Genomic DNA, 17,020 nt, shown 5'->3' with positions numbered 1-17,020 from the left:
ATTTAGTCAGTCAGCAATAGTGCAAGTTCCACCACTTAAAAAGATGAGAGGCGTCTGTAATTTACATCATAGATAGACCTCAACTATGGGAGACAAACAGAAAAAAAAATCCAGAAAATCACATTGTCTGTTTTTTTTTCATTTTATTTGCATATTATGGTGGAAAATAAGTATTTGGTCAGAAACAAGCAATCAAGATTTCTGGCTCTCACAGACCTGTAACTTCTTCTTTAAGAGTCTCCTCTTTCCTCCACTCATTACCTGTAGTAATGGCACCTGTTTAAACTTGTTATCAGTATAAAAAGACACCTGTGCACACCCTCAAACAGTCTGACTCCAAACTGGAGTTGCATCCATCAAACACCATACCTACTGTAAAGCATGGTGGTGGAAACATCATGCTTTGGGGCTGTTTCTCTGCAAAGGGGCCAGGACGACTGATCCGGGTACATGAAAGAATGAATGGGGCCATGTATCATGAGATTTTGAGTGCAAACCTCCTTCCATCAGCAAGGGCATTGAAGATGAAACGTGGCTGGGTCTTTCAACATGACAATGATCCAAAGCACACCGCCAGGGCAATGAAGGAGTGGCTTCGTAAGAAGCATTTCAAGGTCCTGGAGTGGCCTAGCCAGTCTCCAGATCTCAACCCTATAGAAAACCTTTGGAGGGAGTTGAAAGTCCGTGTTGCCAAGCGAAAAGCCAAAAACATCACTGCTCTAGAGGAGATCTGCATGGAGGAATGGGCCAACATACCAACAACAGTGTGTGGCAACCTTGTGAAGACTTACAGAAAACGTTTGACCTCTGTCATTGCCAACAAAGGATATATCACAAAGTATTGAGATGAAATTTTGTTTCTGACCAAATACTTATTTTCCACCATAATATGCAAATAAAATGAAAAAAAAAACAGACAATGTGATTTTCTGGATTTTTTTTTCTCAGTTTGTCTCCCATAGTTGAGGTCTACCTATGATGTAAATTACAGACGCCTCTCATCTTTTTAAGTGGTGGAACTTGCACTATTGCTGACTGACTAAATACTTTTTTTCCCCACTGTATGTATATGTATTTCATCTAGATCTCACTTGCCTGCTATAGGCTATACACTGCTATATACTCATGTATTCTTACATAGCCATATACACACAGATGCATATTCACAGTTTGAACCTTGTAACTAGTTGGTGGAAATGACCTCCTACCCCCCCCATGAGAGAGTCTGGGGAGCTGATGTGGTCTCATGATAGCATTGTCTTGTGACATTTGTCCCAGACTTACAGAAGAGGAAGTTAGGCCAGATGGTCCAAGCCGATATTGGAGTCTTGCTGACATTGGAATACAAGGGGCAGTAAATCATGTGGTGTCTAAGTAACCCCAGGTCGGACACCCGTATATGTTCATGTATTTAAACTGACCAATTAGATAAGAAGATCAGCCTTTATGTTAATGAGTAACCACTCCTTTGTACGAACTAATAAAACCAAGTATATTCAATAAAACTTCCAGCGTTTTGCTGGAAAGGATTGCTGCTAACTGGGTTTGGTGTCTTTCTTTCCTTGAGCGCTCAATAAGACTCTGTCTAATTAGGACAGGCCACAGCACTCACAAGGGTATATCTACCTAATCAATCAAAAATCCATGACAAGTGGCGCCCAGACGCGGGGTGTGGACGAAAATGCACGGGTATCCTGCTGACCGGAGAGGACAGAGGTGCCGGCCAAGGCCTTGGCTCATGGGAACAGAGATTTGCGCAACTCCATAAGTAAGGTAAGAAAATTTAGTTATCTTGCCTGAATGTTCCCTGTGCCCAGTCCGGGTCAGCAACTCTAGCTGGTCAGTTTGGTCACCAAACCCAGGTAATGTAAAAATGTCCACGCTCTTATCCAAACCCTGGGATAAGCAAAGTGTCTGCTGTGGTCCTGTGTGTTTATTTAGATCCGGGAGAGAGTTGGTGGAAACACGTTGACTGATTGTGCTTGTGGTTGCTGAGAAACCGATAGCAAGACACTGAATCTCTCTGACTAAGTTAAAACACGACCCCGCACCACTCGGAGGTTTTGACTTAGACAGGATATCGCAGGTGAATTCCTCTGAAAAAGCTGTCACGGTCCCCGCACACATACATGGAGGTGTCAGCTTCAAGGAGGTAACACATGCGAATCCCTCGGCTGTCACGGCTCCCGCACACATGCGGATGCTGGCAGACTGGAGAGATATCACAGACTGATCATTGGAGAGATTACCACGGTCCCCGGGTGCACACGGAGGGGTGATAATCTAGTGGGATATCACAGCTCCCGTCTCCCACGACGGAGGATGATACATCCCAGTGCTAACCAAAGTGCCACGGGTGATTGGCAGTTATCGGTTGTCAGCAGCTGTTTGACATACGAGTCACAAAACAAGGGCTTCGATCTCTCCCCAGACGTCTATATGTGCATCAACCTGTTTTTTCACTGCAGGTTTCCACAAAGATCTGAAGCAGAAAAGGTTTTTCTTTTTTTTATTGTACACTTGCTCTTTTGCCTGTAGGGTGTGCCCCTGATATATATATTTTTCATATTGTCATATTTGTACTCTGTTTTTCTCTATTTTATGTTTTATCTTGCATTTTTGGTGGAGATTTTTATTCTTGTTACTATAGTGTGAGAATTTTCGGGAAAGCTGGGTCTTTTTGAGTATATCACTGTATTCACAGTCTGCTTTTTGGTTTCCATTGTCTCAGAGGATTTTACTGAGACGCAGGCATAGAAAGAGGAAGTTGGGTGCCTGCATTCTACATTAACACTTTTTATTGTTGGAAGTGTACTTGCATTGATCTTTGATTTTTCGGAGTGGTTTTTAAGTTTTAACAACTTTTTTATTTGTTTTTTCCTTTTAAAAATCTTTTACTCCCTGATCATTTTTCTCTTTTTTCTTTTGGGTTTTTTTATTTTTGAAATTTGTTATCAGTCTTTTTGATTTTCACTTCTCATAGAGATTTTTCCTTTTCTTTTATTTTGTTAAAAAGATAATTTTTTCCTGCTTTTGGTTATTCCTGTGTTATCTTGTCAATTTTGATTTTCCATTTTGTTTCCACTACTTTTCAAGTTTTTTACTAAATATTTTTGTTTTGTTTTTCCTTCCTTTTTAAGCAAGTTAAAAGGGGTTGCAAATTTTTTAAAGTTTTATTCACTTTATTCAGTTTTAAAAACAGACATAGTATGTGGTTTTGCAAGAACAGTTTTCGTCAAAGCTGTAGCATGGCATAATGTATTGAAACGAAAAAAGGGAAGTAGCTAGTGAAGCTGAATTGCCGTCTGCATTCCTTAACGTGACAGAGGATTTTACAGCGTAGAAGGTGCTAACAGATAGTGTGAACAGGAAAGAATTGTTTTTTTTTCGTGTAGAAAAAGCGTTTTCAGCGGCATTCTAATCTGTGCCGTCTGAGAAGGACCACAGATTTAAGCATGCCTTCTGTGATGGCAGAAGGGGGGAAGCAGGTCGCTCCCCCCACCATCTCCTCTCTCCCCACTCTTGCCTCCTCCCATCCCTCTCACCATCTCTCTCTCACCCCTCTATCTTCTTCATCTCTGCCTATCTCTCCCCCTTCTCACTCTCCCATCTCTCCTCCCTCTCCACCTTCCTCACCTTCACCCATCTCTCATCCTCCCTCATCCCCCTCGTCTTCACTTCTCCTCTTTTGTCTCCTCCCCACTCTCCTCCACCATCTCTCACTTTTTCTCCTGTTCCCAATCTCCCCTCCACCCTTCCCTGCTTCTCTCGCTCTTCTTCTTCTCCACCTCTCTGTTCACCAGCTGGCCCAGTGCCAGATCCAGACAATGAGGTGTCCCTATTTCCACAGGGCACCCTCTCTAAAGAGACAGCTATGACACCGGGAGAAGAAAGTGAATCACTCCCCACACATAACAACACAGCTGCCCTCCCGATACAACAGCTAGCAGAAGGGAGGTGTGATCCATCAGAGACTGCACCTATTAAGTAGTGTTGAGCGATACCACCCGATACTGAAAAATATCGGATCGGAATGGATCGGCCGATCTAAAAAAAGTATCGGGTATCGCCGATTCCGATCCTGGAAGTCCCATTCAAGTCAATGGAACAGAAATATTGGAATTAAAAAAAAAAACATTTTTTTCCCTGTAGGTTAATTCTACATGAAGAAAAACAACTAATAATAATGTAGAATGTATTGTGGGAGGTGTAGGAGACATTAAAGGCATAGAGCTTTAGCCCAATCAAATGGAATAGCAGTAATTTTTTTTAAAGACGTTCATAGTTACAAAGATATTGACTATGTTAAAGTCTTTAATATTTTGTCAGATATGTATGTTTCACTACTTCCATGCTCTTCACCTTCTTTTTTACTTCTCCCACACTTTCTCCTTCATCATCCTCAGCAGCAGCATCTTTTTCATCAACTTCTTCTTCACCTTATTCATCATCTTCTTCTTCTTCACCTTCTTCCTATTTTTTTTTTACATTCTTCATATTCTTCTTATTCAACTATTATTATTCTTCATATTCTACTTCTTCATCTTCTTCCTATTCTTCTTCTTCAACATATTCTTATTTGTGTCAGGCATTCCTATAGTTGTAATCTATAACAGTTTGAAGATTACACCTTCTGTTCAGCCTGTCACAAAAGATTTACAACAGGATTTGTCCGCGCTCAGTTGGGCCTGCAGCAGCAGGCCTTTTCCAGGGGCACCACGAGGAGGAACGGACTCACCCCCATACACTGTTTAGTCTTCTTCTGCTTATAAATTAGATAATATCATTTGCTCAGATTTTTAGTCTTATGCTTAATGTTCTTCTGCTTTTGGTTTTTATGCTTCTTGTTCTTCTGTCTCTTGTTGTTCTGCATCTTGGTGGTTGTCTTCATGTTCTTTGTCCTCTTGGTCATCTTCTTCAGTGTCATCTTTTAGGTATTCTTCTGTGTGGTCTTCAGGGTCGTCGTCTTCAGGGTCATTGTCAGGGAGATCCAGAGTGAGAATCAAAAACCATTTCCACAAGCATGAACTTGGAAAAGTAGCAGAAGGTAGAAGAAGGCTGAGGAACTGCCGAGAACCAGCTGACGGTGCTGGAACCCAGAGGGGCAGCAGAAGGAACAAGAGCCAATGGCACAACTGTGGACCAGCTGAAGGTGCAGGAACATGGTTACTAAGCAGGAGGTACCTGTGCTACAAAGCACTACCAAGGACCAGCAGACGTTGCTGGAACTCGGATAACAAGAAGGAGGCACCTAGGCCAAAGGCTCTGCCGAGAACCAGCTGACGGTGCTGGAAGCCGGATGGGTAGCATTAGCTACAAGAGTCAATGGAACTACCGAGAACCAGCTGACGGTGCTGGAACCCAGAGTGGCAGCAGAAGGAACAAGAGCCAATGACACAACCGTGGACCAGCTGACGGTTCTGGAACACGGTTTCTAATCAGGAGGTACCTGTGCTACAAAGCACTACCAAGGACCAGCAGACGTTGCTGGAACTCGAATACCAAGAAGTAGGCACCTAGGCCAAAGGCACTGCCGAGAACCAGCTGACGGTGCAGGAACCCGGATGGGTAGCAGAAGGTACCCAGGAAAAAAACAAAGTTGCAAGGCCGTGAGCCGGCCGCAGTTACCGAAACCCACAGTCCTACAGGGGGTGCTTGTCCTATTGGCACTACGGAACCAGCCTTTATTACCAGAACCCGCAGCCCACATAGGAAGCACCGAAACTGCAGGCACCATAGACTCGGCTAACCTGACCGCAACACGACAGGACAACGTATTGGTGGCAAAGTGACGTTGACACTACCCGGAAACAGCAGGCGTACTGGAACCAGGCTGGGCAGGAGGGAGTGCCCGTGCCAAAGACACTTCCGAGAACCAGCTGACGGTGCTGGAACCCGGATGGGTAGCATTAGCTACAAGAGTCAATGGAACCAGCTGACGGTGCTGGAACCCAGAGTGGCAGCAGAAGGAACAACAGCCAATGGCACAAACGTGGACCAGCTGACGGTGCTGGAACACGGTTACTAAGCAGGAGGTACCTGTGCTACAAAGCACTACCAAGGACCAGCAGACGTTGCTGGAACTCAGATACCAAGAAGTAGGCACCTAGGCCAAAGGCTCTGCCTTTATTACCAGAACCCGCAGCCCACATAGGAAGCAACGAAACTGCAGGCACCATAGACTCAGCTAACCAGACTGCAACACGACAGGACAACGTATTGGTGGCAAAGTGACGTTGACACTACCCGGAAACAGCAGGCGTGCTGGAACCAGGCTGGGCAGGAGGGAGTGCCCGTGCCAAAGACACTTCTGAGCAGCAACTGGTGATGTTGGAGCCCAGGATCAATCACGGAGCAGGCTGAGGCCTACTTGGAGCAAGTTTTACATCGGTTGTACACTACAACTGATTGTAACCGTGCTCCACTTAGGCCTCTGGCTCTACTGTCTCTAGTATTTCCCCTGGCCTCCAACTCCGCAAATTGCTGCTCTGAAGTGGCGTCTGCCCAATCCACACTTGTTCCTGGGTTACAGGGGCTTAGTCACATCAGTGGATCCCCTGATGTGTGTCCGGCAAGGTTTCCTGCTCAGTCCTCATTCACACTACTAGTAATGGGAATGTGGAAAGAGCAGGAGACATTGCCGGGCACACATCAGGGGATCCACTGACGTGACAGAGCCCCTGTAACCCAGGAACAAGTGTGGATTGTGCAGACGCCACTTCAGAGCAGCAACTCGCGGGGTTGGAGGCCAGGGAAAATACTAGAGACAGTAGAGCCAGAGGCCTAAGTGGACCATGGTTAAAAATCAGTAGTAGTGTGACTGTGTAGGCAGCAGGAGACTTTGCCATCCACACAGCACGGGAGCAGCTGGCGTTACTGAACCCCACTGACACAGGAGCGAGTGTTTCTATCTGTGCGGACGGCACTTCCAAGCTACAACTGGCTGTGTTGGAGCCCAGGATCAATGCTCCGAGCAGGCTGAGGCCTACTTGGAGCAAGTAGAAAATAAGATGTTGCATGATTTTGGAGGCAGCAGGAGACTTTGCCATCCGCACAGCAGGGGAACAGCTGGCACTACTGAACCCCACTGACACCGGAGCGAGTGTTTCTATCTGTGCGGACGGCACTTCCAAGCTACAACTGGCTGTGTTGGAGCCCAGGATCAATGCTCCGAGCAGGCTGAGGCCTATTTGGAGCAAGTAGAAAATAAGATGTTGCATGATTTTGGAGTCAGCAGGAGACTTTGCCATCCGCACAGCAGGGGAACAGCTGGCGTTACTAAACCCCACTGACACCGTAGCGAGTGTTTCTATCTGTGCGGATGGCACTTCCAAGCTACAACTGGCTGTGTTGGAGCCCAGAGTCAATGCTCCGAGCAGGCTGAGGCCTACTTGGAGCAAGTAGAAAATAAGATGTTGCGTGATTTTGGAGGCAGCAGGAGACTTTGCCATCCGCACAGCAGGGGAACAGCAGGCGCTACTGAACCCCACTGACAATGGAGCGAGTGTTTCTATCTGTGCGGACGGCACTTCCAAGCTACAACTGGCTGTGTTGGAGCCCAGGATGAAGCATGCAGCAGGCGGAGGCCAACTTGCAGCTGGTTTTATAGAGGTTGTAGACTACTACTGAGCGTAACCTTGCTCCACTATGGCCTCCGGCTCCACTGTCTCTAGTATTTCCCCTGGCCTCCAACCACGCAAGTTGCTGCTCTGAAGTGGTGTCTGCACAATCCACACTTGTTCCTGGGTTACAGGGGCTCAGTCACGTCAGTTGATCCCCTGATGTGTGTCTGGCAAGGTTTCCTGCTCAGTCCTTATTCACACTACTAGTAATGGGCATGTATCCAGCTTAGAGACCCAAAACTTGAAGGGGGAAGAGCCATCTGGTACACTGACAGGGCAAGACATGTAGTCTGTCACCATCTGACAGAAACGTTGCCTCCTGCTGACTGGAGCCGTCTGTGATGGTGTAGACAATTGTGGCGGACATACAAAACTTTGCCACATTTGGGCCATAGTGGTCTTGCATTGTGCTGAGGCGCTGCCTCTGCTGCCTCTTTGTGCCGAGTTTCCTCCACTGCCTCGACGCACAGAGCTGCTTTGTAAAGCACTAGCACCACTGCTGTCTGGTGGAATGGAAAACATGATGGACTGCACCAGTGTGTCTTGGTACTCCCGCAGTTTACGCTCCCGGTTCAATGTTGGTATGAGGCTTTGTAAGTTGTCCTGGTAGCGAGGATCTAGGAGGGTGTACACCCAATAATCAGCCGTGTAGAGAATGTGGGCGATGCGGCGGTCGTTTCTCAGGCACTGCAGCATGAAATAAACCATGTGCTGCAGACTCCCAACTGCCAAAGAACCGCTGTCCCCTGCTTGAGGCGTGATCTCTGCCTGCTCTGCATCACCCCACCCTCGCTGTACATACTGACTAGAGCTTTGTGTACCTCCCTCCTCTGGAGAGATGTCTTCCTCCTCCATCGACTCCTCCTCATCCTCCTCACAAAGTGTCCCCTGCCTAGGCCTTTGTGAGGAACCACGTAGCGCAGACTGTCCAGAAGCAGATGGCATTTGGGTCTCCTCATCCTCCACCTCTTCCAAAACCTCATCCCTTAGTGCTTGCAGTGTTTTTTGAAGCAGGCAGATACGGGGGACAGTCATGCTGACTAGTGCATCATCTGCACTCGCCATCCGCGTAGAATCATCGAAGGCACGCAAAACGAGGCAGATGTCCTTCATAGAGGCCCACTCAGTGGTGTTGAAGTGTGACCGGCGCACAGTGCGACTTGTTTGCGCCTGATGCAGCTGGTACTCCATGACTGCTGCCTGCTGCTCACACAACCGCTCCAACATATGTAACGTTGAATTCCACCAGGTGGGTAGGTCACATATGATGCGATGTTCCGGAAGGCGTAATCGGCGCTGCAGAGCAGCAAGGCGCAATCTTGCCGTGCTGGAACGCCGCAAGTGCGGGCACTCTATGCGGACCTTGTGCAGCAGTGCATCAAGATCCGGATAGTCCCTCAGAAAGCTCTGCCCGACCAAGTTCAGCACATGTGCCAGACATGGGATGTGAGTGAGGTTGCCTAGGCCAAGAGCTGCCACCAGATTTCAGCCATTGTCACACACTACCAAGCCTGGCTGGAGATTCGCAGGCACAAACCACACATCGCTCTCCTGCTTGATGGCATTCCAGAGCTCCTGCTCTGTGTGGCTTCGATTCCCCAAAGAAATTAATTTGAGTACGGCCTGTTGACGTTTGGCCACGGCTGTGCTCATATCGGTCGTAACAGGCTCCTGCTGCGCTGTTTCTGAGGAACTTGAGTAGGAGGAGGAGTCTATGTGTACAGACTGGATTCCTGCAATCCGTGGAGTTGGCAGAACACGTACAGCGCCACTCTCCAGATCTGTACCAGGCTCCACAACATTGACCCAATGGGCAGTGAGGGAAAGGTATCGTCCTTGTCCATGGTTACTGGTCCACGCATCGGTGGTCAGGTGGACCTTGCTACTAACGGTGTTTAGTAGCGCATGTTTTATTTTTCCCTCCACATGTTTCTGCAGGGCAGGGATGACTTGCCTGCTGAAATAAAAGCAGCTGGGCACGGTGTATTGTGGGACTGCCAATGCCATGAAGTCCCGGAAGGTGTCAGTCTCCACCAGCCTGAATGAGAGCATTTCAAGTGCCAGTAGTTTGACAAAGCCAGCATTCAGAGCCTGTGCTCGGGGATGGTTTGCCGAGTATGGCCGCCTTTTATCCCATGCCTGTGCTACCGATGGCTGTCGAGTGGCCTGGGAGTGTGAGGATGACTGGGAACGTGGCGCTGTGGGTGGAATGTCACAGGGTCTCCGGACAACAGTGCCAGAGGTTCTTCCTTGGCGATCCTGTGAGGAAGCCGAACCAGCTGTGTGTGAGCTGGAGGAAGAGGCCCCAATACGAGCTGAAGAGGTGGTAGGTGGTGCTGTACATTGGCCTACGTCTTCAGTGTGTCTGTGTAACTCCACCTCGTGCTTGGTCCACACATGTTTCCACATATTAGTGGTATTGAGGTTGCTGACATTTTTTCCTCTTTTGACTCTCTGATGACACAGCTTGCATTTGACAAAGCAAATGTCATCTGCAACTGTGTCAAAAAAGGACCACACACTGCAAGTTTTGGGAGCGCCCGTTTTGCCTTTTGAAAGAGGAATGCTCCTAACGGGTGCCGAAGTGGAGGCTACAGGCAACCAAGTCTGCCCCTTCCCTCTCCCTCCAGTTTTGGCTGTTCGGGGAATCTCTTCCTCAGAGCTGCTCCCACCACCTTCCTGTTCCTCACGCCATGATGGGTCAAGGACCTCATCATCTACACTCCCCTCTTCAAACACCTGCTTCTCCTGGGTTGTCTCGCCAGCACCGTACGCACCAGAAAGAGGCACCTGTGTCTCGTCATCATCTGATGCGTACTGAGGTGTGCTGACCATAGGCACTGGCCCACCCGCCTCTTCAGATTCAGAGGGACAAAGAAGTTGCGCATTACTGCATACTGTGCTCCCTCTTCTTCACATTCTGGAATGCTGCTTGGCTGGACCCCTCTTTCCAAGCCAACAGATTCAGAGAACAGAAGTAGAGACTGTGATGGCTCCTGTCCATGTCTCTCTGACTGCCTGGGCACTTTGGCAGGTGGTGAAGAGACAGATGGTTGCTCTTCGGTGCTCTGGCCCTGAGAGGATGTGGAAGTCATTGATGTCGATGCATTAGCTGCCATCCATCCGACAACGGCTTCAATTTGTTCCTCCCGCAGCAGTGGGGTAAGGCAAGGTCCTACAAAGCTGCGCATAAAGGACTGTTGCCTGCTAAAACTGGGGGCTGCTGACTCACTGGTGCCCGCAGCAGGCACAGAATCCCCACGTCCTCTCCCTGCAGAATCCCCACATCCTCTCCCTGCAGAATCCCCACGTCCTCTCCCTGCTGAAACTCCACGCCCACGTGCCTTACTCCCTGCCTTCTTCATCTTGCTAGACTGATAAAGATAGGCAGAAAAGTACAAAGGGGGGGCTTAGTGTGCTTATTCCTGAACAGCTGGTTACAGGTAGAAGAAACACTAATTTTATGAAGTGTGTGTGTGGACTACACTTTAATAGGAGCTAATGTGGCCTACACAACTTTCAAATGTAGTGTTTGGTGAACTTTATTGGTTTTTTTTGTGAAAAAAAACTAAAAGGATGTGACCAAAGATTTGACAGTGATAGTATCACCAACTTTTTTGAGCTATTACAATGCAGGCAGGTAACCTACAATGCAAAAGATGAGGCTCCAAAAAAGTTGGGTACTACTAATCTGGCTGCAGATGAAGGGCACAAGCCAGAAAAAAGGCTCCTCTATCTACTCCTATATAGTGTTTGCAACAAACCAATGTAGATGGATAGGGATGGATGCACACTAATAGGAGAAAAAATGAGCTGCAATAAAAGAAAAATGTTTGAGACAGTGACACGCTGAGTGGCCTACAACCAGATGTAGCTGCAGGACACACTACTTAGCGTGAGCTGCACTCACACACAGTCAGAGACCTCTCAGACAGCCGTGAACAGTGCAGCTAAGTGGGCACTAGCACTGAAAGGCTGCAGAAAGGCTCCGCTGTCTACTACTAGTGTTTGCAACCAATGTATATGGATACGGATAGAAGCACACTAGATATAATTTTTTAAAAATAAGCAGCTCAAAAAGAAAAATATGTATGAGGCAGCAGTGAGGCACGCTGGGCGGCCTACAACCTGGCGTGGCTGCAGGACCCACTCCACAGCGTGAGCTGCACTCACACAGCCCTTGCAGACAGCTGTGAACACTGCTGCTAGGGAAAAGAAAGCTACAGTGGTGGTTTATGTAGCCTGGGTAAAGCACAATATTGTTTTGAGAATCGCTATTTCTAACTGTCCCTCACAGTCTTCAACAGCAGCCTGTCCCTACCTGAATTCACAGCAGAGTGACCAGAAATGGCGACGGTGGCTTTTATAGTGCATCATGACATCATTTCAGCAGCCAATCACAGCCATGCCAATAGTTTACATGCCTACATGCCTAACAGGATGTGCCCACACTTCTGAGGATTCCCATTGGCTGAATCAAAGCGAGCGGGCTCATAGCATTATGGGAACTTCCGATTCCGGTATCCGATATGAAAAAAGTATCTGAATTCAGTATCGGAATTCCAATACAGCTAATATCGGCCGATACCCGATACTTGCTGTATCGGAATGCCCAACACTACTCAACACTACTATTAAGTCTGAGACTGAAGATCCTATGTGCCAGACGGAGCTACAGTCTCAGAGTGGGGGAGTGCTGCCCACACACAAGACAAACACACAATGGCACGTTTCCTCCTCTGATGAATATAAAGAGGAGATTATGCTGCATAGTACTAGGGGAAACCCACAGACACCAAGAAGGCAGTGGCAGATAGAGCCAGAACTCTTACACTATGTGCCCTTCACCCCTAGTCAGGTGTTCAGTATTCTAAGAACTCTGCCAGACCCAGATATGGACCCCATGCCATTTTACCGAAGAATGCAGCAGAGCCAGCAGACATATGCTGCAACATGGAGTGATCTCTGGTCCATAATGGAGATAAAAGCAGGTGAAACAATCTGGCCAATCATGAAGGAACACTTCAAGCTTCCATCAGAATTAGATGTGCATTCCTGGGAATCAGGATCAAAGCTAATTGAACAGCTCAGAGAGTGGGCCGAAGCCAGCAAGCGTTCAGCCTGCATAACATGAGCCAAGCCGATACAGAGTCTGTAGATGAGTTTCATGGCAGAGTGAGGCAAGTATTCCAAATTTTAGGCTTCACTATTCATGATCAGGTACATGGACAAATGTTGGCACAGGCTTTTGTGCATGGACTAAGAGAACCAATCAAGAAACTACTGATAGTGGCCAGGCCTGAGTACAGGACAATAGCAGTAGATGTCCTGTTCGCAGTAGCCAGAAGAATTGAGTCCCTCCCAGGAGTGTGGAGGACAGGCCCTCCTGTGGTTGCCACTGACGTGGAGGAGCAACCACCCTGCAGGGACAGGAGACCTGTCAGGTGTTTCAACTGTGGCAACCTTGGCCATTTCCAGAACCAGTGCACAGCACCCCGGCACCCCAGGTCATCCCGCAGAGGAATAGGCCAAGAAAGAAACACAGAAGACAATGAAGAACCCTGTCCGTAGGACAGAGGCAAATCAGGTCCACCAGAATTCATGCCCCTGACATGTAAACCCCGTCAGCGGACCCAATACCTCAAATCACTGGGGGCTGTCATATCTTTCCTTGTGGACACTGGTACAGTCAGAATTGAAAATCCCCGACCCCACCAGTCTATCAGAGCACTCTGTGTCTTATATGGGGATTAAAGGTCAAGACAGATGTTCCCCAGCTTGCAAGCCCCTGAGCATGTGGACACAGCCAGGATACTCCATCCTGTTCCAGTTCACGGTGGAGACCCGCCCACCACACCTGATGAGCACAGACCTACTGCAGGAACTGAAGGTGACCAAAGTGTCCCATGAAGATGTGACCTTGACCTCTTCTCCACCCCAGACCCAAGAAGAATCAATCATGCCCATGCTGGTGGCCCTACAAGAGCCTCACTCGAACAACCGGTGCAAGCATACCCAAGGACGTGCCGGACATAGCACCCGGAAGCCCATGGTCCAAGGGAGACTTCAAGTTGCGCCAAGGTGGGTGTCACTCAAGTCTGGAACCCCGGACGCTCAGAAGGCCCAGCATTCGCTGCTCATCACCCAGAGCCAAACTGCCTCTGACCAACTGGAGGTCTAAGAGGAACTGCTGTTCAAGAAATGGCCTAAGAACTTTGGCATAGGCCAGGAAAACTCTCAACCCAGAGAGACCACACTCGCTTCGTGAAATGGCTGCACTGCTTTCGGCTCCAGCGCCAGAGGATCATCTTGGACAAGATTCTGAAGGTGCTCCCTGAAGTTAATCCAGGCCCTGGACCAGAAGACAACCACTCAGCTCCTCAAATTGGTTAACAAGATGCTGACCTGAAATCAAGCTGGGTGAAAGGAACTACTGCTGGCTGGTAAAGAAGACGCCCCAGCAAAAATACCCCCTGTGAGAGCAAGAAAGCTCAGCTGGACGTCATCTCTGATGAAGAGGACCCCAGTATAACGGCTTGTTTTCCTGCCGGCCCTGTGCCAGAAGATGGGAGTCACTCACAGCACTGTGAAGTGCAAGGCCAGATTGAGCCGCCTCACCCACGGGAATCATCATACAGTCCCAGCTTTTCTCGATCAAGAGGAAGACTGTGAAAGGAGAACCAGACTGGGTTGAATGGTGCATAACCTGAGGGCTGTGAGCGAAGCAACCGTGTTTGAAACCCCAGTTGTACCAGATCTGCACACTCTGCTGACAAACGTGCCAGCCACAGCAATGGTGCTCACGGCAATGGATCTGTCCGAAGCTCCCCTCAATGTTCCCCCTCACCTGGACGACGAGTTCCTGAAAACGCAGAAGGGGCTGAACAAATGGACAGTGATGCAAAAGAGGGCCCAGAACAGCCTTTCACAGCTCGCCAGAGCATTGTCCTCCATCCCCGTCAACTGGATTGCGGAGCATGCAGAAGTCATCAACACCGCTACCTGCACAGCGCTTTCCATGTCTCCTGTACTCTGCCTGGTGGAGCAGAAACGTAAGTTCTGCGAAACCGAGTCCATTGGTGTCAAAAAGCAAGCTTCTGAAGACACAGTATCGCCCACTAGACGAAACACTTGACAGATGACCGGAGGACCACGGAGGAGAAGATGGCTCCCTCAACAACTCCGAAGATGCAGACTTTCCTTGGTCTAGTCTCGTACTGCAGAACTTGGACCCCCGGTGCTCCAGGCTTAATGCAGCCTCTGTACAATTGTATCAACGCATTGCAGCCTTCGTCTCGTACAGGAAACTGAAAGACTTCATAGTCTCTGCGCCAGCTCTAGGCCTCCCTGACTACGAGAAGCCATCCCGTCTTTGCCGAACAGAAAAGGAAGGACAAAGATGGAGAAGGTCATGCTACTGGCCAGTCCTAAAACAGACCCCGCGGAGGAAAATCAGAGGCCTCTAGACTACCTCTCAGCTGGCCTGGATCCAGTTGCAAGGGGGGACCCTCCTGCAGGAAAACAATATCTGCAGCACACGCCCTCCTGACAAGGCTGCTCTCCACCTCTCTTCAGTGCTCTCAGCCGTTACCTGTCTCTACTCCCACTCCCAAGGGGGGATGCGGATACGGACCCTCAGATGAAAAGTCTGCAAGATACCATAGATGGCTCCAGTTTTGCAGATGATGAAGGAAGATTCCTCACGGGCTGAGCAGTGACCAGCAATCAAGACATCCTATGGTCCAGAAGTTTGTCAGCCCAAGAGCCCAAGAAGCGGAACTGATAGAGCTGACGAAAGGCCTGCCAGATTGCGAAGAACAAAACTTCCAGGTACTCGCATGGCATTGCACATGACTTCGGACCCATCTGGGCTGCAAGAGACTTCATCACAGCAAGCGGGTCGACCGTGAAGCACCATGGAGTCATCAGAGACCTGCTGGACGCTCTTCAACCACTAAAAGTGGTGGCAGTGTTGAAGGTCAAGGCACATGAAAAACTGAACACAGTAGAGACACGGGGCATCAACATGGCAGACGTGGCAGCCAAAAAAGCAGCCAGAGGAAGACAATATGGAAAATGGGAGAGGTGGTAGAGCCGGACGGCTACTACATGATGACTGAAGACGAGAAAACCTGGCAAACAGAAGTCAATGGGAAAACCGGTGAAGATGGCATCTCTTAATTGGACAGAAGTGCTGCCTCCTCCTCCACCAGCCAACAAGCTGAATCACTTCCAGGATGAAGACTCTGACGTGGATATGAATTCTGAGGCAGAAGAATGGTGCCCACCTTTACCAGAAAGGACGTATTCGATGGAGAACATCTCAGAAGATTGTCCTCCACCACCCCCTTGTGGGGAAGCTTCTTCTCCCGCACAGTCCTACGGTCGGCAGTCCACGGCAACACTTACCCCGTCTCCCCGAGCCGAGTTGCATGATTCCGAAGGCATCCCAAGGCTACAACAGTTTGACCTTCCCCCTCATCCCCGGAGAATGCCGGCTGGATCTGTACCAATGCAAAGATTCTCAAGTCCTCCTCTGACACAGTCTTACGCGAGTCTTCATACAGAGGGAGGGGAGACGCTGTGGCACGGACATAGACGAAACCTCAGCCAAAATCCCACAATCAGCTCAGAGAATGTCAATAACCACAACCCAGTCACTAAACCTGACAAAATGACTTCCTGAAACCTGTACAAGAAGTAACAGGATCAGACTCGGAAGGAGGAGAAGGAAAACTGGATGCTGAAGGGCAAAAGCACTGGGCTCCAAGAAACCGTCTACCTCAAACCGTCTACCTCAAAACGTCTACCTCAAAACGTCTACCTCAATCATCTATCTCAAAACGTCTACCTCAAGACAGACCCAGTCTACCTCAAAGTGTGTACCCTACGGTGGTTCAATGGGCACATGGCCCCGCACAGAATTGAAGACACAAATGAATGACCTGATTGGACTCAACTCACACCATAAAAGCCAAATTCCCAGCAGCTGTTTGGCCTCCGACAAATTTAACATCGGACAAGTGGGAAAAGTTCCCCCACATCATCTGGCCTGAAGACTTCCCAGTAAGGAACCAGTTGGCGAAGACTACTGCAAAGAAGCTACTCTCAAAAATAGTGTGCAGATATGGGGTTCCAGAAGCAACAGCAAGTGATCAGGGACCCACATTCACAGCATACCTGACACAAGAGATCTGATTAGCAGTAGGGTCAGACTTAGGCTTACACACTTCTCACCGTCCCGCCCCATAGACTAGGTGGGACACTTAAGAGCAGCATGCTAAAAATTTGCCAAAGAGACAGACAAACCATGGCAGAAGACACTCCCCTAGACTCAGAAAAAGCTGTCACCAATATGAAACTTTATTTGGGCCTAACCCCCAGGTTACGGGTATTCT

This window comes from Dendrobates tinctorius, unplaced genomic scaffold (genome assembly GCF_039654945.1).
Source record: "Dendrobates tinctorius isolate UK_male_01 unplaced genomic scaffold, ASM3965494v1 ptg000070l, whole genome shotgun sequence".
In the NCBI taxonomy this organism is placed as follows: domain Eukaryota; kingdom Metazoa; phylum Chordata; class Amphibia; order Anura; family Dendrobatidae; genus Dendrobates; species Dendrobates tinctorius.
Note: the sequence above shows the minus strand (reverse complement) of the source record.